The following is a 22,864-nucleotide window of genomic DNA, read 5'->3' as shown; positions in this document are numbered from 1 at the left end:
TATAGCAGTTGATATTATTATTAAGAAAGAATGGGACTTTGGGAAAGAGAGACAGACACACACACACACACACAGAGAGAGAGAGAGAGAGAGAGAGAGGAGGGACACTAAATAATAAAGAAATGACTAGTTTCACAAAAGAAGGGGCTTCTTAATCTTCAGCTGTTTCTTTACTGTAATATCAATATTGTTCTCTTTAGACCATGTGAGTCAGTTTCATCCATAAAGACTTTACATTACTCTTGTAGACATAAAGGTAGGAAATGAGTTATACACTTAAATTCATGTACATGGAACCTTGGCAGAAAATATAGGCTTGTCATAGGCAGTTGTCAAGAGCAGTTGCATTTAGGGTGATACACTACTGTATAAGCAGCAGAATCTTTTCCCCTTGGTGAGCACCTAACCTGCTAAAACCAACTTACTTACAGTTGACATGCTCCATATAAAGCTGAAATAGCACTTACTGTTTGGAATGTCTTTTGAGTTAAATTACTTTACTTGGACTTCTTCAGTATTACACCTAACATGTAACACATACTTATCAAATCAACACAAACCCATACACTAAAGAGAATTCCAGAGAAGAAAGAAATTCTACATAGTTTACTCTTTCATTAGAATTTTATCCCATGAAGCTAGTTAGTAGAGACTATAGGTATGGTCAAGGTGAAAGAGTCAGTTTTGTCTGAAGAGGGTCCTACATGGAGAATGAGAAAGACCTTCCAGACACCAAGTGGCAGATGCTACCATGATTCCATCCTGACTTGTCTGGGCAGACAACCTCATCAATGTGTCCTGGAACCTCTCCTCTCCACAGCTCTACTCCAGTAGGGAAAATAGAAACAGCCTCAAAACATAGATATAGACCGGGCCCCATGCGATAGTGCATATGTACACATGTATCCATAAATTAGGGGAAAGTGTATACCTTAAAACAAAAGTTCACAATAGTTTGCAGTGAGCCAATAAATGAAGCATGCAAGTAAAAAGACCTAAATGACTCCATAAAGTACCTAATGAAATAGTTTGTACTTAGACCTAGACACCTTCCTCTTGAAAGTATTCTATTACACTTCCCTCACTCACTCCAAAGCTAACCTTATCAAAGCAAGGACTGCAAAAGCTGAATAAGGGCAAGAGACTGGCATACTTTAATGATGACTCTTTAGTCACTATCAGGCCACCCCATCAGCTGGAGTCCTAATTGGGGAGTCCTGGGATTCCCACACAGACATGATGAGCCTAAACCTCGAATAGATCCCTCTCTCCATTATCACTGGTTATTTCCATAAGGAACAACATAAGGGAACCCTGTAGGGGCCCCCATAGTACCTTGCCCTCAATGTGGATCAACAATGGTAGAGAACGTTCCATCCTCCGAAGAGGGGTTGGATACCATATTCTATCTATCACCTGAGGAAGATGGGTCCTGAAATTAGTGCAACTTGGCATGTTCCTACTCATGACTATGGAATGTGAGTTCAGATCTACAGGGATGCAGAGATTATATAGGTTCCTATGCTGAATATGGGACCCAAATCAAATCAAGGGGGTTTACAATCAATAATATTTATATACTTTTACCATATTTGGGAGCTACTCTCTTCCATTATCCAGCTTTCTAATCCTTTTTCCAGTCATGACATCATCTCCCCAGACAATAGTCCAGCTGCATGTCAGATGTCAGACTCAGGCAAAAACTAATATAAAATCATGGGCTCCTTGGAATATACCTGTTATAGACCTACTAGCTGTTTCTAAAACAGAGATCACAAATCCTCATTTGCAATATTCCAGCCTCTAGGTTCATGATTAGTCAACAACATGTTTCACTTTATATGTTAATTTTTCTCAACCACCAGGTTCCAGATGCTACCGTGATGCCACCCGGACTTCCTTGGGCAGAAGACCCCACCCAATGTGTCCTGGAGTCCTGCTTCCCCAGAGCTTTGCCCCATTAGGGAAAGGGAGAGACAGGTTGGGAGTATGGATCAACTTGTCAACACCCATGTTCAGCTGTGGTATATATATATATATATATATATATATATATATATATATATATATACACACAATGGAATACTACACAGCTATTAAGAGCAATGAACCCACCTTCTCTGACCCATCTTGGATGGAGCTAGAAGGAATTATGTTAAGTGAGCTAAGTCAGAAAGATAAAGACAAGTATGGGATGATCCCACCCATAAACAGAATTTGAGAAAGAAGAACAGAAAGGGAAACTCAAAACAGGATTTGACTGAATTTGGAGTAGGACACCAAAGTAAAAATCTCTGAGTTGAAGGTGAGGGTGGATGTTCAGTTTCACAGGGGTTGGGGGGATGAGGGTTGGCGGGGGGAGAGGACAGGATAGGACACAGTCTTTTGGTGGTGGAAATGGTGATTATGTACACTCCTATTTACTTGTAGTCATATAAATCACTATTTAATTAATATGATAGGGGACAAATATATTGAATGTCTGAAGCTTTTTTATGCACAGACCATAGGCTGAGTTGTTGAAGTGTTGACTCTTCTAAAAGCTTAGACCAAGAGAATAGAAGCAACTGGTGGCGATACTTTATAATATATATATATATATATATATATATATATATATATATATATATATATATATATATATATATATATATATAACATCAAAGGACAAATTATGGTGAGGTCATGTATGATATAGCAAATTCTAAAAGTGGTATCTTTCAAAGTTAACTCAATTGCTAAATAATGTGATTATAGCAATAACTATCTATTGTCTCCTTAAACCCCAAGACAGCAGGAACTCCCCACTTCCTCTATAGAGCCTATATTTCCCCCAGTCCTGGAAGCTCTAAGATGGGGCACACTTTCCTGCATGCTTCTCTCAGTTCATACCAACTGATACTGCACTTGCTGATCCCAACCTATTCAATGCAACAAGTACTACATTGGCATGCTTGACAGGTGTACAATTTCTTTTTTTTTTATTTAAGAAAGGATTAATGAACAAAACCATAGGGTAGGAGGGGTACAATTCCACACAATTCCCACCACCCAATCTCCATATACCAACCCCTCCCCTGACAGCTTTCCCATTCTCTAGCCCTCTGGGAGCATGGACCAGGGTCATTGTGGGTTGCAGAAGGTAGAAGGTCGGGCTTCTGTAATTGCTTCCCCGCTGAACATGGGCATTGACTGGTCAGTCCATACTCACAGTCTGCCTCTCTCTTTCCCTAGTAAGGTGTGTCTCTGGGGAAGCTGAGCTCCAGGACACATTGGTGGGGTCTTCAATCCAGGAAAGCCTGGCCAGCATCCTGGTGGCATCTGGAACCTGGTGATTGAAAAGAGAGTTAACATACGAAGCCAAACAATTTGTTGAGCAATCATGGATCCCAAGCTTGGAATAGTGGAGAGGAAGTGTTAGGGAGGTACTCACTGCAAACTCTAGTGTACTTCTGCTTTCAGGTATATATTTTGCAGTAGTTTATGGATACGTGTGAACATAAGCTCTCTCTCACAGAAACTGGTGTATATCTAGGTTTTGGGACTTTGTTAGAAAGTGAACCACCTGAGATGAAATCAGAGTGTACTATAAAACGAAAGGTATCACCCGAGTAATGAAGCTGAAGGGTTATCATTCCACACGTGAAGTCTCTGGACATAGTCTGAAGTGAAGCATGTTGAGGTGGCAATCGTTGTGTTGGTTAGGTTGTGATCGGCAGATGCAATATTATTTGATATGGATTGGGAGAGGCATACGTGAAAGTGGGCCCTATCCAAGGGTTCCAGGACTGGGGGAAGTAGGGGCACTATAGTGGAGATGTGAGGTTCCTGCTGTCTTAGGGTTCAAAAAGACAAGGGATAGTTAATGTTATCATCACATTATTTGGTAATTGGGTTAAGTTTGAAAAGTCCTTTTGTTAGGGTTTGCTGTACAGTACCCAGTATATATATATATATATATATATATATATAGTATGTATATGCTGTGCTATTGGTTGCTTCTGATCTACTTGTTCTAGGCTTTTGAGAGAGTAGTCTGCATATCAATTACACAGCCTATATATTAAAAAGATTCAGTCTGTGTTTTGAAAAACTTCGAGACATACAATTAATTTTCCCCCTCTCGTATTAATTAACTAGTGATTTATATGACTACATTTTACTAGGAGTATACATAAACACCACTCCCACCACCAAAAGTCTGTGACCCATCTCTCCCACCCACTCCCACCCATCACTGGCCCAGGAAGCTGCATGTCTACCCCTCACCACAAGGTTTTTACTTTGGTGCCCTACTTACAATTTGATCAGGTCCTGCTTTTAGTTTCCCTTTCAGATCTTCTTACTCATCTTCTGTTGATGAGTGGGATCATCCCATACTCATCTTTATCTTTCTGACTTAGCTCACTTAACATAATTCCTTCTAGCTCTGTCCAAGCTGGGTCAGAGAGTTCTGTCCAAGCTGGTTCATTGTTCTTGATAGCTGCATAGTATTCCATTGTGTATATATACCACAGCTTTCTCAGCCACTCATCTGTTGTTGGGCACCTGGGTTGCTTCCAGATTTTAGCTATTATGAATTGTGCTGCTATGAACATAGGAGTACACAACTCTTTTTAGTTGGGTGTTATGGAGTCCTTGGGGTATAACCCCAGGAGAGGAATTACTGGATCATATGGAAGGTCCATGTCAAGCCTTCTGAGAGTTTTCCAGACTGCTCTCCACAGAGGCTATACCACTTTACATTCCCACCAGCAATGTAAAAGGGTTCCTCTGTCCCTACAACCTCTCCAGCATTTGTTGCTGCTGTCCTTTTTGATGCATGCCATTCTTACAGGAGTGAGGTGGTATCTTAGTGTTGTCTTGATTTGCATTTATCTGACAATCAGTGACCTAGAGCAGTTTTTCATATGTTTGTTAGTCTTTTGGATCTCCTCGGAGGTGAATGTTTTGTTCATATCCTCTGCCCATTTTTCGATGGGGTCATTTGCTTTTTTGGTGCTAAGTTTGCTGAGCTCTTTATATATTTTGGTGATTAGTTTCTTGTCTGATGTATGGCATGTGAAGATCTTCTCCCATTCTGTGAGGGGTCTCTCTGTTTGTTTAATAGTCTCTTTGAATGTGCAGAAGATTTTCAATTTGATGTAGTCCCATTGGTTTGTTTCTGCTTTAGTCTTCCTTGCAATTGGGTTTGATTCATCAAAGATGTCCTTGAGGTGTAGGTGGGAAAGTGTTTTACCAATGTTTTCCTCTAAGTATTTGATTGTTTCTGGTCTGACATCTAGGTCTTTGATCCATTTGGAGTTGATTTTTGTTTCTGGTGAGATAAAGTGGTTCAATTTCATTCTTCTGCATGTTACAACCCACTTTTCCCAGCACCATTTATTGAAGAGAGCCTCCTTTTTCCATTTAATGCTTTGGGCCCCCTTATCAAAGATTAGATGTCCATAGGTGTGGGGATTTATTTCTGGGCTTTCAATTCTGTTCCACTGGTCTGTGTGCCTATTTTTGTTCCAGTACCATGCTGTTTTGATGATGATGGCTTTATAATATAGTTTAAGGTCTGGGAGTGTGATGCCTCCATTTCTGTTTCTTTTCCTTAAGATGGTTTTGGCAATTCTAGGTGTTTTCAGGTTCCAGATAAATGATTGTAGTGTTTGTTCTATTCTATTAAAGAAGCTTGGTGGAACTTTGATGGGTATTGCATTAAATTTGTATATGGCTCTGGGGAGAATATTCACTTTGATGATATTTATTCTTCCGATCCATGAGCATGGGATATCTTTCCATTTCTTGGTATCAGTTTCTATTTCTTTGAGTAGCGACTCATAGTTTTCAGCATACAAGTCTTTCACTTCTTTGGTCAACTTTATTCCTAGGTATTAGATTGGTTCTGCAAAACAGTAATTGGGAGTGATTTCTGGATGTCTTCTTCTTCAGATTTAGTGTTTGCATAAAGAAATGCCACTGATTTTTGTACACTGATTTTGTAGACTGATACCTTGCTATATTGCCTAATAACTTCCAGTAGTTTTCTGCTGGATTCTTTAGGGTTTTCTATGTATACTATCATATCATCTGCAAATAGTGAGAGCTTGACTTCTTCTCTTGCAATCTGTATTCTTTTGATTTCTTTCTCTTGCCTGATTGCTATGCCAAGAACTTCCAATACTATGTTGAAGAGTAACAGTAACATTGGACAACCCTGTCTAGTCCCCGATCTGAGGGGGAATGCTTTCAGCTTCTGTCCATTGAATATGATGTTGGCTGTAGGTTTGCTATATATAGACTCCACTATCTTGAGGAATTTCCCATCTATTCCCATTTTTTGTAGATTTTTGAGCATGAATGGGTGTTGGATTTTGTCAAAGGCTTTCCCTGCATCTATTGAGATAATCATGTGGTTTTTGGCTATGCTTTTATTGATGTGGTGAATGACATTGATTGACTTACGGATGTTGAGCCAGCCTTGCATTCCTGGGATGAATCCCACTTGGTCGTGATGAGCAATCTTTTTGATGTGCTGCTGTATCCAGTTGGCCAAGATCTTGTTTAATATTTTGGCATCTATGTTCATCAGAGATATTGGTATGTAGTTATCCTTTTTTGTTCTGTCCCTATCAGCTTTTGGTATCACGGTGATGTTGGCTTCATAGAAGGTGAAGGGAGTATTCCTGTTTCTTCAATCTTATGGAAAAGCTTAAGAAGTATGGGTACTAACTGTTTCCTGAAAGTTTTGTAGAATTCGTTTGTGAAGTCATCTGGTCCAGGACTTTTGTTGTTGGGGAGGTTCTTAATAATGGTTCCAATTTCATTGTCTGTGATTGGTGCATTTAGATTTTGTAGTTCTTCTTGGTTCAGTTTTGGAAGGGCATATGCTTCTAGGAATTGTTCCATTTCTTCCAGATTCTCTACCTTGGTGGCATATAGTTCTTTATAGAAGTTTCACAGGATTCTCTGGATTTCTGTGGTGTCAGTTTTGATATCTCCTCCATCATTTACAATTCTATTAATTTGAGTCTTCTCTCTTTTTTGTTTGGTGAGTCTAGCTAGGGGTTTGTCAATTTTGTTTAAACTTTCAAAGAATCAACATTTGGCTTCATTGATCTTTTGTATGGTTCTTTAATTTCGATGTTGTTTATTTCTGCTCGAACTTTAGTGACTTCTGTCCTTCTGGTAGCTTTAGGGTTCCTTTGTTCCTCTTCCTCTAAGTTCTTGAGGTGTGCAGTAAGGTCGTTCATTTGAGCTTCTTCTTGGTGTTTAATATGTGATTGTATGGCTATAAGTTTCCCTCTCAGTACTGCTTTAGCTGTGTCCCTAATATTTTGATTGGTTGTGTCTTCATTTTCATTTGTTTCCATAACATTTGAATTTCCTGCTTGAGTAAGTCTCTGACCCAGTGGTTCTTAAGGAATATGTTGTTTAGTTTCCAAATTCTGTGACTTTTAATAATTTTCTGTTTGTTGTTACATGTTAGTTTTACTCCACTCTGGTCTGGTCTACTTGGGATGATTTCAATGTTCTTCAATTTATTGATGCCGTCTTTGTGGCCTAACATGTTGTCTTTCCTTGATTATGTGTTATGTGGATTTGAAGAGAAGGTGTATTCCAGTTTTTTGGGGTGAAGGACTCTGAAAATATCCAAGAGGTCTAGTCTGTCAATCTCTTCACTCAATTATCTTGTATCTTTGTAGGTTCTCTGCATTGTTGATCTAAGTGTGAGAGTGGGGTATTGAAGTCTCCCACTATTATTGTATTACTATTGATGTATTTTTGAAATTCTTTCAGTAGCTGCTTAATGTATTTAGATGGTCCCTCATTGAGTGCACAGATGTTAAGTGCTTGATGTATTTAGACGGTCCCTCATTGGGTGCATAGATGTTAATAATTGTTAAGTCTTCTTGACTGATTGATCCTCTAATCATTATGTAATGTCCTTTTATTACTTTATTTTATTTAAAATCTGTCATGTCTGAGATGAGAATGGCTGTTCCTGCCCTTTTTGTGGTCCATTAGCCTGTATGATAGTTTTCCATCCTCTCACTTTAAGTCTGTGTTTATCTTGTTGTGACAGATGGGATTCTTGCAAGAAGCATATGGTTGGATTATGTTTTCTGATCCATCCCCCCCCCTCTGTGCCTTTTGATGGATGAGTTTAAGCCATTCACATTTATTGATATTATGGATTTAATGTATTGTAGTGCCGTGTTCAAAAAATTTTTTTTTGTTTGCTCTGATATATTGCAAGTATTATAGTGATGTTCTTGTTTATAAGAGGTCTTTTAGAACTTCTTTCAGGGCCGGTTTGGTGATGGTTTCCTCCTTTAACTGTTGTTTGTCTAAGAAGGTTTTGATCCCTCCATCTAGTTTGAATGAAAGTCTAGCAGGATATATTATCCTTGGCTGAAACCCTTTTTCATTCAGGGCTCCATAGATATCTCGCCATTCCCTTCTGGCTTTTAGAGTTTCAGTGGAGAATCTGCAGATAGTCTTATGGGTTTTCCCTTTTATGTGACTTTTTGTTTATCTCTTGCAGCTTTTAGGATCCCTTCTTTATCCTTACTTCTTCTCATTGTAACTATAATGTGTCTTAGTGTCTTCAGGTCTGGGTTGATTCTGTTTGGTACTCTCTGGGCCTCTTGAATCTTGATGTCCTTTTTGTGAGAAGTTTTCTTCTATTATTTCCTCTAGAATGTTTGCTTCCCCTTCCTCTCTTTCTTCTTCTGGCAGGCCAATTATTCTAATGTTACTTCTTTTGAGATCATTCCATATGTCTCTGTTGTTGTTTTCAGTGTCTATAAATCTCTTTTTAAGCTCTTTCACCTCTTTCTTCGTTTTCTCTAACTCATCCTCTGTCTGACTAATTCTGTTTTCTGCTTCTGTTCGTCTGCTTTCCCTTGCCTCAGCTTCTTTCTTCATTATAGCTATTTCAGCTTTCAGTTCTCTAATTGCCTCAAGATAATCAGTATTTTCCTTGTGGGGTCTCAACTGTTGTTTCCCTAATACTGCCATTCCTTTCCTTCAATGTTGTTTTCTTTTCTATGATTAATAAGTTTATTATTGCTTGCATACTTTTCTTATCTATGGTTACTTCTGGCTGATTTGTAGTTTTGTCTGGGCTCTTGTCTTCATTCATTGGAATAGCAGTTTTATTTGTTTTTGATCTACCCATTTTTTTGATTTATGTGTTTCTTTTTTTATGCTCTGTTGTTCCTCAGTTGTTGTGTCCCGGTTACAAGCAACACTGTATTAAATACATTTATGACAATTTCACTCACCAACCTCAGGAATTACAGTAGCAATTGAATCAAGTATTGAAGCAGTTTAATCATTACCAGTTACCCAAACAATTTCTCCAGCCCGTGAAAAAATAGTAACCAAATCCCAGTGAATAAGAAAGAGAAAAGAAAGAAGGGATAGCAAGAATAGACAGTTATGTGAATCTACTATGCACTGTATATTCTAGTGGTAACAAGAGGGGAAAGGGAAGTAGAGCAGAGATACACACATAGAGACTCCACTCTGATTCAGATTTCTTCCCCTAAATAATTCACAAATTCAGAAAGGCAAAGAATAAGGAACGAAGAAGTGTATGACAAGATAAAAAGAAAGAAAAGAAAAAAGAGACAAAAGAGAGAAAAGAGAAAAGATAAGAAAAAGAGCTGTAATTAAAAAGCAGTGAAAGGAAAATATTTTTTTGATTACTTTATTTTTAATTTAATTTAATTTAATTTTTTTAATTAGCTAGGAGGAGGAGGGAGAGGAGAGTCTGTAGAGGAGGTAGGAGTAACGAGACAAGTTCCTCCCACAATAGATAAGATGCCCACTACCCTAGCAATGAAAGATACCCTAAGAGTTAATTCTGATCAACCTAAAGGGGGGAAGATATATGCCTTTATATAATATTAATAATAAAATAGAGCAGGGTAAAAAAAAAAAACCCTGTCCCAGATTTCCTCAAACCTTGTGATCAGAGGCAGCTGATTGTTAAGAAAGAGAAAAAAAAACCCTCAGGACTAGACAAGGATAGCTGAAATAGACAGTTATGTAGATCTACTATCCACTGTATATTCTAGGAGTAGCTAAAGGAGGAAGGGATGTTGAGCAGAGATACTTGCAGTGAGAGTCCAACTCTGAGTCAGAATTCTTCCCCAAAATAATTCCCAAATGTGTATCAGTGAATTCAAAAAAGCACACTGTTTGGTGCTGTGGGGGATGGGTCCTGTGGCTTTGGAAACTGTAGGATTAAGGAAGAAAGGATGGCAAGAATGAGAAAAAGGAAAAAAAAGAAAGAGAGAGAGAAAAAAGAAAAAGATAAGAGAAAGATCAGTCATAAAAGAGCGGTGAAAGGAGTTTATTTATTTATTTATTTTAAATTATTTAATTAGCTATGCGGGGTGAGGTGTGTGGGGGGGGTTGGCTACTTAGAAAGAAAAAAGGCCAGAGGTTTCAGAAGGGTATAGACTTAGAATGAATGATACTCCCTGGTGGGACAGGAATTTTGGTAAACAAAGGGGCTCAGCAGGGGAGCCTGCTAGGAGCTGGTCCCCAGGCATTGGTTATGGAGGGGGGAAAAGGGGAGGAGGTGTGCTTAATAATTTAAAAGAAAGAAAAAAAAATTTTTCCCTTTTTTCCTACTCTATATTTTAACCCAAATTAAATTATAGTCACCTCCTTGGTGTCACCACTAGGACCCCTTATTGACTGGCCTACTAAAGGCAGAAAATCCTACCGTTTCCAGAAGATGTGGTCAGAGCTCGAGCCACTAGCAGCTTCTCAGTCCGCCATCTTCTGGGAACCCCATGTGTACAATTTCTTATCTCCCCATGTAAGTATCTATATAACTTTGTCACTCGCAATTTGAGTTTTTTTTCCCCACTATTCATGACTCAGAACTCTTTACTTTTCTCCTCTCTTTCCCTATTTCTCTTTTCTATATCCTAATTAAAAAAGAAAGAAGGGCCACTAGGAGTGATAGATTTGTGCAAATACTGAGCTCCAGTGATCATCCTAGTGGCAAAAACAAACAAAAAACCAAGCAAGCTTATGTTGAAGAGTTCTGCAATGTTTTCTTCTAAGTGTTTGGTCGTTTCTGGCCTTAAAGCCAAATCTTTAACTCATTTGGAGTTTCTTTCCATATGTGGTGAGAAGTAGTGGTCTAGTTCCATTTATTTGCACACTTCAAACCAGTTTTCCTAGCGCCATTTGTTGAAGAAACTCTTTTTCTTTTTTTCTTTTTTATTTCTAAAAAAGGAAACATAGACAAAAACATAGGATAAGAGGAATATAACTCCACACAATTCCCACCATCAGAACTCCATATCCCATCCCCTCCCCTGATAGCTTTCCTATTCTTTAGCCCTCTGGGAGTATGGTCCCAGGGTCATGATGAGGTGCAGAAGCTGGAAGGTCTGGCTTCTGTAATTGCTTCCCTGCTGAACATTCAATCATACTCCCAGCCTGCTTCTCTATTTTCTTAGTGGGGCAAAGCTATGGGTAAGGAGGATTCAAGGACACATTGGTGGGTTTGTCTGTTCAGGAAAGTCTGGTTGACATCATGGTAGCATCTGAAACCTGGTGGCTGAATAGAGAGTTAACATATAAAGCCAAACAAGTTGTTGACTAATCATGAACCTAAAGCTAGAATAGTACAGATGAAGAGTTGGGGGGGAGGGTCTCTGTTTTATAGATAGGTAGTAGGCCTGTTTTAGTTATATTCTAAAGGGCCCATGACTATACTAGTTTTGTTTTTTTTTTTTCCATGAGCCTGAAATCTGATATGCAGGTGGATCCAAGTTATTGTGTGGGGAGATGATGTCATGGCTGGGAAAAGGACCAGAAAGCTGGATCAGGGAAGGGAGAAACTCCCAAATAAGGGAAAGGTGTATAAATATTGTTGACTGTAAACCCCACTGATTTGATGTGATCTGGGACCCATAGTCAGCTTAGGAGCCTAGGTGACCTCTGCATCACTGTAGACTTGAACTTACATTCTGTGGTCATGAGTAGGAACACTCCAAGCTGCCCCAATTTCAGAACCCATTTTCCTCAGGTGGACCATAGAGTATGTTGTCCATCCTCCCTTTGGAGAATGGCACATTCTCTATCATGGTTGATCCAAGTTGAAGGCAAGGTCCTATGGGGGGCCCCCAAGGGGTCTGTTGTGTTGTTCCTGATAGAGATGACTGGTAATACTGGGGAGAAGCATTTATTCAAGGTCTAGGCCCATCATGTCTGTTTGGGAGTCTCAGGACTCCCCAACTAGGGCCCCAGCCTATGGGGTGGCCTGAAAGTGACTAAAGAGTTATCATTAAAGTGTGCTAGTCTCTTGCCCTTATTCAGCTTTTGCAGTCCTTGCTTTGATAAGGTTAGCTTTGGAGTGAGTGAGGGAAGTGTATTAGGAAGTAGGTGAGGAGAGTGTCTAATTCTAAGTAGACACTATTTCATTGTGAACCTTATACTGACACTGCAGACTATTGTGTACTTTTGCTTTCAGGTATATATTTTGCCCTAATTTATGGATACATGTGAACATATGCTCTATCTTACAGGACCTGGTCCATATCTAGATTTTGGGACTTTGTTAGGAAGTGAACCTCCTGGAATGGAATTAGAGAATCCTATGAAAAGAAAGGTGTCACCCTAGTAATGAGGGTGAAGGGTTGACATTTCACTCCTGACGTCTCTGGACACAGTCTGAAGTGAAGCAAGCAATCAATCGTTGTATTGATTAGGTTGGGATCAGCAGATTAAATATCATTTGGTATGAATTGAGAGAAGCATGCAGGAAAGTGAGCCCCATCCTAGAGGTTCCAGGACTGGGGGAAATATAGGCTTTATAGAGTAAATGTGAGGTTCCTGCTGTCTTAGGGTTCAAGAAGACAATAGATAGCTATTGCTCTAATCATATTATTTAGCAGTTGGGTTAACTTTGAAAGATCCCATTGTTAGGATTTTTTGTATCATAGACAACATCATCATAATTTATGTCCTTTGACATTGTTTGTATATAGCTGTGTCACTGTTGCTTCTGTTCTCCCTAATCTAAGCTTTTAAGAGGGTCAACATATCAAAGACTCAGCCTATGGTCAGTGCATTAAAAAGTTTGAGAGATTCAATCAATTTTTCCCCTCTCATATTAATTAGTGATTTATATGACAAATTAATAGGAGTGTACATAAACACCATTCCTGCCACCAAAAACTATGTCCCATCCTATCTCCCCCTTCCCCACTTCCCACTCCGTGAAGCCACACATCCACTCTCATCCTCAGCGCCGGGTTTTTACTTTGGTGCCCTACTCTAAATTCAGTCAAATCTTGGTTTGATTTTCCCCTTCCATTCTTCTTTCTCAATTTCTGTTGATGAGTGGGATCATCCCATACTTGTCTTTATCTTTCTGACTTAGCTCACTTAACATAATTCTTTCTAGCTCCATCCAAGAGAAGGTAGGTTCAGAAGGTAGGTTCATTGTTCTCCATAGCTGCATAGTATTCCATTGTGTATATATACCACAGCTTACTCAGTCACTCATCTGTTGTTGAGTACCTAGGTTGCATCCAGGTTTTGGCTATTTTGATTTGTGCTGCTATGAACATAGGTGTACACATATCTTTTTGGTTGGGTATTACGGATTCCTTGGGATATATCCTCAGGAGAGGAATTACTGGGTCATATATGGAATGTCTATGTCTAGCCTTGTGAGAGTTCTCCAGACTGCTCTCTGCAGAGGCTGGAATAATTTATATTCCCACCAGCAGTGCAGAAGGGTTCCTCTGTCCCCACAGCCTCTCCAGCATTTGTTTCTGCTGTCCTTTTTGGTGTGTGACATTCTCGCAGGGGTGAGGTGGTGTCTCAATATTGTCTTTATTTGCATTTCTCTGAGAATCAGTGACCTGGAGCGATTTTTCATGTGTTTGTTAGCCTTTTGAATCTCTTCTGTAGTTAATTTTCTGTTCATATCCTCTGCCCATTTTTGGATGGGGTCATTTCTTTTTTTGTTGCTAAGTTTGCTGAGCTCTTTGTATATTTTGGTTATTAGTCTCTTGTCTGATGTATGGCATGTGAAGGTCTTCTCCCATTCTAGGAGGGATCTCTTTGTTTGTGTGATAATTTCTTTGACTGTGCAGAAGCTTTTCAATTTGATGTAGCTGTCAGTCAAAGTTCAGGGCGCCAGTATGCCGGGCTAGCTTTGTGGCGGGAGACAGATGACCAGGGACACATGGCTGAGCAGAGAAGCAGTATTTCTTTATTCACGAGTGAATGGTTCAAAAAACTAATCTAATTTAATCACAACCCATTTCTGTCTAGTCTCTCTCTCCTCCGGCAGAAGAGTCAGGAACCAAGGAAGTATCTATGATAGGGGGGAGGGAGAAGGAAGAATTGCGAAAAGGCAAAGACTAAACTAAAATCTCCCGGAGGCAGGGGGAGTGAGACCAAACCAATGTAACATAATGACCATGTAAACTGACCACAACGTCAAGCAATGTAACAGAAGGGACTCCAGAGGCAGAACTAGAAGCATACCAACATGTAGTCCCATTGATTTGTTTCTGCTTTAGTCTTCCCTGCAAGTGGGTTTGTATCATCAAAGATGCCCTTAAGGTTTAGGTAGGAAACTGTTCCACCAATGTTTTCCTTTAAGTATTTAATAGTTTCTGGTCTAACCTCCAGATACTTGATCCATTTGGAGTTGAATTTTGTTTCTGGTGAGATAAAGTGGTTCAGTTTCATTCTTCTGCATGTTTCAACCCAGTTTTCCTGGCACTGTATATTGAAGAGAGCCTCCTTCCTCTATTTAATACTTTGGGCCCCCTTATCAAAGATTAGATGTCCATAGGCATGAGAAAACTCTTCTGTCTCCATTTAATATCTTGTGGCCCCTTGTCAAAAATGAGATGTCCGTTGCCGTGGGGATTTATTCCTGGGCTCTCAATTCTATTCCATTGCTCTGTGTCTCTCTACTTTGTTATTCACTGTCCCTCAGGGTGGAGTAGGGTGAATGGTCCCATTAGATGATAGTGGGAAGGCTTCTGCCTATAGTTATCAGTCTTCCTTTTACTTGGCTGAGTTCAAAGTTGCATTAGACAAGATGACTTTGATTCTCTGCTCATTACAATAAATTGTACCAGTCCAGGGAGAGGAGCTCAAGGGGAGCTCATGGATGACAGGACTGCTACGCTTCCTATATAAGCTATATATGCACTTTCATTTCATAATTTTTTCTATTAGCATGTACTACATCCAGATAATTCTTATTAAAGTTTTAAATTCTTTCCTGTAACTTATTTATTTGTTTATGGAACTTTACTGCTCTGAAATAAAATTTCTTTGAGAGAGGTAAACCCAGAGAGGGGTCAGGCTGTGGCACACCTGGTTGAGTGCATACCGTACAGAGTGCAAGGTCTCAGGTACAAGCCCCTGATCCCCACATGCTTGGGGGAAGCTTCATAAGCAGTGAATCATATTGTGGGTGTCTCTCTTTCTATTTTCTTTTCTACTACCCTCTCCTCCCTTAATTTCTCTTGATCTATATCCAATAGATAAATAAATAAATTTAAAAAAACAGAGAAAAGCAGAGGGAGAGTGGGGAAAGGAACCACAGCATTGAAATTTCTTCCAGTGCAGTGGGGGTTGAACTAGAACCTGGATCATTCTCATGACTAAGCAGGTGCACTAGCCAGGTGAACTAGCTTGCTAGTCATCCCCTTCACCCTCTTGTTATTTTTAATTTTTCCTTTTCTAAATCTCTTGCAGGTATTAGAATGCAGCAATTTAGATCAGAAAGAGGAAAATAGCAGAGAACCTACAGCTTGGTTAAGGAGACCCATTGTTTGTGTGACTTTTTATTGCAGTGTGGCTCTTGGGTCAGTCCAGGAATGATTGGAAACTCAGGCTCAGCAACTGTCTTTCCTATCCGTGGAGCTGAGATGCAAAAGGAGAAAGAAGGACAGAAGAAAAATGAGAAACAAAAACCAGAAGTACTGCCCAGAGTCTGCGGACAATATGAAAAGTGTACAAAACAATCTGGAATCCCATCTATAACTTAATTTGGGCAGTGAAATGTGAAAGCCCAGTTTCTCTTAATTGAAAATACATTTATTTTTCCTTTTCTTTAGTGTACAGTTGGTATTAATAAAGTTTGTTGTGTGGTTTCACACTGAATAATTTAGCTTTACTGCATTAGAAGGATAGACTATATCTATAAATCTGTGGAGTCCTCTTAAATACTGAGGGTCAGAGAGAAATGTAATCAGATCAGTGCAAATTATTTTGAATACCAGAGAAAAATATTGGCAAATATTTTTTCCAGCTAAATTTTATAGGCATTTTCAATGACACAAGTCCACTTGCAAGGAAGACTAAAACAAAAGTAAACCAATGGGAGTATATTAAATTAAAAAGCTTCTGCACAGCACAGGAAACCACCAACCGAAGAGACTCCTTACAGAATGGGAGATCTTTACATTCCACACTCCAGACAGAAGGCTAATAACCAAAAAATATAAAGGCCTCACTAAACTCAACAACAGAAAACAAATGACCCCATCCCAAAATGGAAAGAGGATATGAACAGAACATTCACTAGAGATCCAAAAGGCCAAAAATGCTCTAAGTCATTAATTGTCAGAGAAAACAAAGACAACAATGAGATACCACTTTACTTCTGTGAGAATGCCATACATCAGAAAGGACAGTAACAACAAATGATGGAGAGATTGTGGGGGAACAGAAACCATCCTGCACTGCTGTTGGGAATGTAAATTGGTCCAATCCCTTTGGAGAGAAGTCTGGAGAACTCTTAGAAGGCTAGAAATGGACCTATTTTATCACTCTGCAATTCCACGCCTGGGGATATATCCTAAAGAATTAAACATACCCATCCAAAATGATCTGTGTATATCTATAGCACACATAGCAGCACAGTTTCTAACAGCCAAAACCTGGAAGCAACCTAGGTGTCACCAAGATCGGATGAATGGTTAAGAAAGTTATTGTACATAAGCATGGGGGAATACTACTCTGCTATTAAGAATGTTGGACTTGTATGCTGAAAACTATAAATCACTATTCAAGGAAACAGAAAAAGACACAAAAAAGTGAAAAGATATTCCACAGTCATGGGTTGGAAGAATGAACATCATCAAAAGGAATATTCTACCCAGACCTACATACAAATTTAATGCAATTCCCATCCAGGTTCAAAACCTGGCAGCAACCCAGGTGTCCAGCAACAGACAAATAGCTGAGAAAATCATGGTACATATACACAATGGAATATGACTCCACTACTAAGAATAGTGAATCCACCTTCTCTGACCCATCTTGGATGGAACTTGAAGAACTTATGTTAAGTGAGATAAGCCAGATAGAGAAAAATGAGTATGGGATAATCCCACTCACAAACAGAAGTTGAGAAAGAAGAACAGAAAGGGCAACACAAGGAAGAACTTGAATTGGCTTTGGTGTATTACACCAAAGTCAAGGACTCTGGGGAGGTGGATTCAGGTCCTGTGCAGAATATTGAAGAAGGACCTGGGCGGGAGTTAAGAATGTTTGACAGAAAGCCCAGAATGTTTGACAGAAAGTTGTTGATATATCAATCAACAACTATATTTACTGTAAACCGTTAACCCCCCAGTAATCAAAACCAAACAAATCTTTCTACATTCTCCTGATCACGTACACTCCTTTCAGAAAGATTGGTTCTCAAGATTTAGAAAGCTCAAGTGCCTTTTCTGACAACGTTGTCAGCTAGATGTGTTATAATTTGCTCACTGTAGAATGAAGGGTTTGTTGGAATTAGGGCATCTTTTCAGCCCCCATGTTTATAAAAGGCAGTATTTCCTGTCAGTGTCTAGGATGAAGTGTGGTGCTGTGTGCAGATGGCCCTTTACATTTGCTAGTGTCAAAGGCTATGCTGAGCAAGTTTATCCTGTCTATGTTGTGTATAAACTTTAAGTTTCAGAGTCCCAACTCTTATTTTCTGTCATTGCTGGGTCTCCCTTGCTCTGCGATGATTTTTCTCGGGGAAGAAGAGAGAGACAGAGATACACACAAAAAGTGAAATATACCACAGAATGAAAGCATCCTCTAATGTGGTGCTGGCCAGACTGGAACCTGGGTCCTTCTGTATGGCACAGCAAGCATACTCTTCAGGTGGGTTATTTTCCAGTCTCAGAGTTCCAGTTTTCACTTGTATTTTAACAAGTAAAATTATTTTCCAAGACTAGGATACTTTTAAGAGTGTGTGGGGGTGCTCTTAATTATTGTACCAGAGTAATGGAGAGAAGTTGAAACTGTCATGGAAAACCCGAAACTCATCTTGGGTCATCTTGGTAATGTGGAGTCATGGGACAGTGTTAATCACAAAATAACCTAGATTTTCTTTATTTTTAGACTAATAATTAAATGAAAACATTTGTACTACTATATATAGTGAAGCAAAGCCAGCTTAGTAGTTTTGGCTAAGGAAATTTCTTTCCCTCTCACTCTCCTTCTCCCTCTCCCTCATCATTTCTTGTTCTGTCTCTCACTTTTTCCCTCTGGTTTAAGGTTGTGGGGGAGGTTGAACCTGGGAGATTCAGAGACTCAAGCATGAAAGCCTTCTTGAATAATATAATCATTATTTTACCTGCCCCACCCTCTAGAGAAGTTTCATTTGCCATCCACTGAATGAAGAGAGATCAGAGGCAAGGAGACCAGTAAAAAACCATAATAATCTATGTAAGAGACAATAAGGAGTAAAACATTTTCAGAAAGAGCTGGCAAGGAGAAGTCATAACACATACTCCAACTCTTCAGAAGAAAAGCACAAGCTATTTGTGATGAAAACAGAGCCATCTGATTTATTAGTTACTAAAATTGTCATAATTTAGTTACTTTAAATTTAAGGGTCCGTTCTATCTAATCTTTTTTTTTGTTGTTCAACAGCACAGAAGAGGCATCAATTTTCTGAACTTTGAGATTGTGCCTTTGCTCAAAAAAGAACTACTTGGTATGGCTCTCAGCTGAATGCTCTCACATAAAGTCAAGGCTGTTTGAGAGCAGAATTAGATACATGTTTCATGTATTTGGTCATGGGACTGTATCATTAGGACTCGCGAAGCATGTCTAATTTACTTAATGGATTATAATGTCTTGGAAATGGCTGTAATGATCTATTTGCACAGAATGCCTGAGTGCACAGACCATTTGTATAAATAAGCAATTATGTTCCCCGCTGTCAGGATATTTTTAGTCCAAAGATCAGTTACCTTAAGCCTCTCATCTTTAGTGTTAATTTGGGTAGTGATTATATCCTATGTATTATAAATCTCCAAATAATCTTTATGAAGAGCAGTTGCTGGGAACTTGGCTATTTTTATATGGATATAAAAGTCTGCTTGGAAAATCTCATTAAACATAGGGAGTGATATCAAGGAATCGAAAAGAGCATTCCTACATTTGTTTTATGTGGGCTTGATATAACCTAAAATATGTGTGTGTTCTTTTCTTTTTTTGGAAAAAGAGTGATAAAAAAGATAGTTGGACTAATAATGATCAGTACCGAAACCGCATCTGAGTCCATGTGTCCATTTCTTTTGGTGCCCCACCCCCAGCCTGGGCCTCTTTTATGTTTGCAGTTTCTAGTTCCACTTACCAGCAGTTCTGTCTCCTTGACTTTCTCTCTGTCGTGTGTAGCTGATGGAGATCTGAGGAAGGTTTTGAGAGCTGTGCCTCCTTTGATCTGACTGGTCACACCAAAATACATGCCACTGGGAGTGAAAATATACTTACCTTGGAAGTTCTTAAAATTTACTTCTGAGTGAATTGATATATCTGCCTTTTCCTCCTTCTCTACCCTTGATGACAGAGTTAATAATATTTTATTTTAAAACTATTTTTATTATTTATTTATTTATTATTGGATAGAGACAGAGAAAATGAGAGGTGAGGGGGAGAGAGAAGGAGAGAGAGGGAGAGATACCTGCAGCCCAGCTTCATGACTTGTGAAGTTTTCCATCTGCAGGTGGGAACCAGGGGCTTGAACCTGGGTCCTTGCACACTGTAATGTGTGTGCTTAACCAAGCGCACCCCCACTTGACGCTTTAATAATATTTTATTTTTTCATTTATTTATATTCTATATTTTTTAACTTTTCTTAAGTCTCCTGGGTTCTTTTTTTTTAGATTTTTTTTATTATCTTTATTTTTTTTTTTTTTTTTTTTTTTTAGGAAAACATTGGTAAAACACTTTCCCATCTACACCTCAAGGACATCTTTGATGAACCAAACCCAATTGCAAGGAAGACCAAAGCAGAAACAAACCAATGGGACTACATCAAATTGAAAAGCTTCTGCACATCCAAAGAAACTATTAAACAAACAGAGAGACCCCTCACAGAATGGGAGAAGATCTTCACATGCCAGACATCAGACAAGAAACTAATCACCAAAATATATAAAGAGCTCAGCAAACTTAGCAACAAAAAAGCAAATGACCCCATCCAAAAATGGGCAGAGGAAATGAACAAAACATTCACCACAGAGGAGATCCAAAAGGCTAACAAACATATGAAAAACTGCTCTAGGTCACTGATTGTCAGAGAAATGCAAATTAAGACAACACTAAGATACCACCTCACTCCTGCAAGAATGGCATACATCAAAAAGGACAGCAGCAACAAATGCTGGAGAGGATGTGGGGACAGAGGAACCCTTTTACATTGCTGGTGGGAATGTAAATTGGTACAGCCTCTGTGGAGAGCAGTCTGGAAAACTCTCAGAAGGCTAGACATGGACCTTCCATATGACCCAATAATTCCTCTCCTGGGGCTATACCCCAAGGACTCCATAACACCCAACCAAAAAGAGGTGTGTACTCCTATGTTCATAGCAGCACAATTCATAATAGCTAAAACCTGGAAGCAACCCAGGTGCCCAACAACAGATATTATCTTTATTTTTATTGCATAGAGACAGCCAGAAATTGAGAGGATTGGGGAGATAGAGAGGGAAAGAGACAGAGAGACACTGGCAGTCCTGATTCACCACTTTCCTTCTGCAGGTGGGCATCAGGGACTCAAAGCTGGGTTCTTGCACACTGCAACATGTGTGCTCAACCAAGTGCACCACCACCTGGCCTCCATTTATTTATATACTATAGTCTACAAAAAGGTCTTTTTGATTGAAATATGACTGACAGGTAACAATATGTTAGTTTCAGGTGTACAATATAATGAATGAGCATTTTTATGTAGTGCAGAAGCTCAGCAGAATAAGTCCAGCAGGTTGGTACATGGTGAAGAACAACAAAATTAAAGTTAAAAACTCAAGAGAAAAAAAAAAGGCAGAAAAGCATGATGGGATCAGAAATGAGATTAGTTCACTAAAGGCATATGGAAGTCTCACACTGTCGCCATAGTGACATTAAATCTTCTAACAGGCAGCTGGAAGGCAGAAGCATGAGTTCAACAAGTCTCACAGAATTCACGAAACAAAAATCAGTCAAGTAGGTTAAACAAAATTATATCTGGTACTGAATACAGAAAAGTCTCTGTGCCCTTAGAGAAAACAGTGAAATTTGACCAAGGCAACTTCAGTTGCATTATTTTGTTCCATTATTGAAAAATTAAGTGCCATATGGCTTCTGTTACTTGTTCTCTACTTTGCATTAGAAAGTCTACCTCTGGGAGTCGGGCGGTAGCACAGTGGGTTAAGCACATGTGGCGACAAGAATCTGCATAAGGATCACGGTTCGAGCCCCCCTGGCTCTCCACCTGCAGGAGAGTCACTTCATAGGTGGTGAAGCAGGTCTGCAGGTGTCTATCTTTCTCTCCTCCTCTCTGTCTTCCCTTTCTCTCTCCATTTCTTTCCTAACAACAACGACATCAATAACAACAACGATAATAACTACAACAACAATAAAAATCAACAAGGGCAACAAAAGGGAAAATAAATAAGTATAAAAATAATAGAAAGAAAGTCTACCTCTGTGCCTCCGAGCCCTGGTGCCGAAACTTACCGAAAGTGGAGGGTTATCACTTTTAGCAATGATTCTTTGAGGGGTATTTTCAGTTTCTTTTAGTATTCCCTGTTTCTTGGGTTATATACCCCTTGTGGAATGTATTACTTCTCATTTGTTGTTCTAATAACTTAGATAAAACGTACTAATGTACATTTATTTTTTCTAATTTTTATTTATAAAATGGAAATATTGACAAGACTATAGAATAAGAGGGGTACATTTCCATACAGTGCCCACCCCCAGAGCTCCATATCTGATCTCTTTCCTTGATAGCTTCCCCATTCTTTATCCCTCTGGGAGTATAGATCATTATGGGATGCGGAAAGTGGAAGGTCTGGCTTCTGTAATTGCTTCCTTGCTGAACATGGACATTGACAGGCTGATCCATACTCCCAGCCTGTCTCTCTTTTTCTCTAGTGGGACAGGGCTCTGTGAAAGTGGGGGCTCCAAGAAAAATGGTGGGGTCCTCCACCCAAGGAAGTCGGGTTGGCATCATGGTACCATCTGGAACCTGGTGGCTGAAAGAGAGTTAAGATATAATGCAGAACAAATTGCTGACCAATCATAAACCCAAAGGCAAGACTATTGCAGATGAAGATTTGAGGGTCTCCATTTTGGAAAAAGCTAGTAGGTCGGTTTTAGGTATATTCCAGAGGGCCCATGACTTTACTAGTTTTTGCCTTTGCCTAACATCTGATATGCAGGTGAATCCAGGTTACTGTCTGGGGATATGGTGTCATAGTTGGAAAATGGACTAGAAAGCTGAATCAGAAAAGAGAGTAGCTCCCAAATATGGGAAAAGTGTATAGATATTGTTGACTGTAAACCCCATTCATTTGATCTGGGGCCCATCTTC

This window comes from Erinaceus europaeus, chromosome 5 (assembly GCF_950295315.1).
Source record: "Erinaceus europaeus chromosome 5, mEriEur2.1, whole genome shotgun sequence".
In the NCBI taxonomy this organism is placed as follows: Eukaryota; Metazoa; Chordata; class Mammalia; order Eulipotyphla; family Erinaceidae; genus Erinaceus; species Erinaceus europaeus.
Note: the sequence above shows the minus strand (reverse complement) of the source record.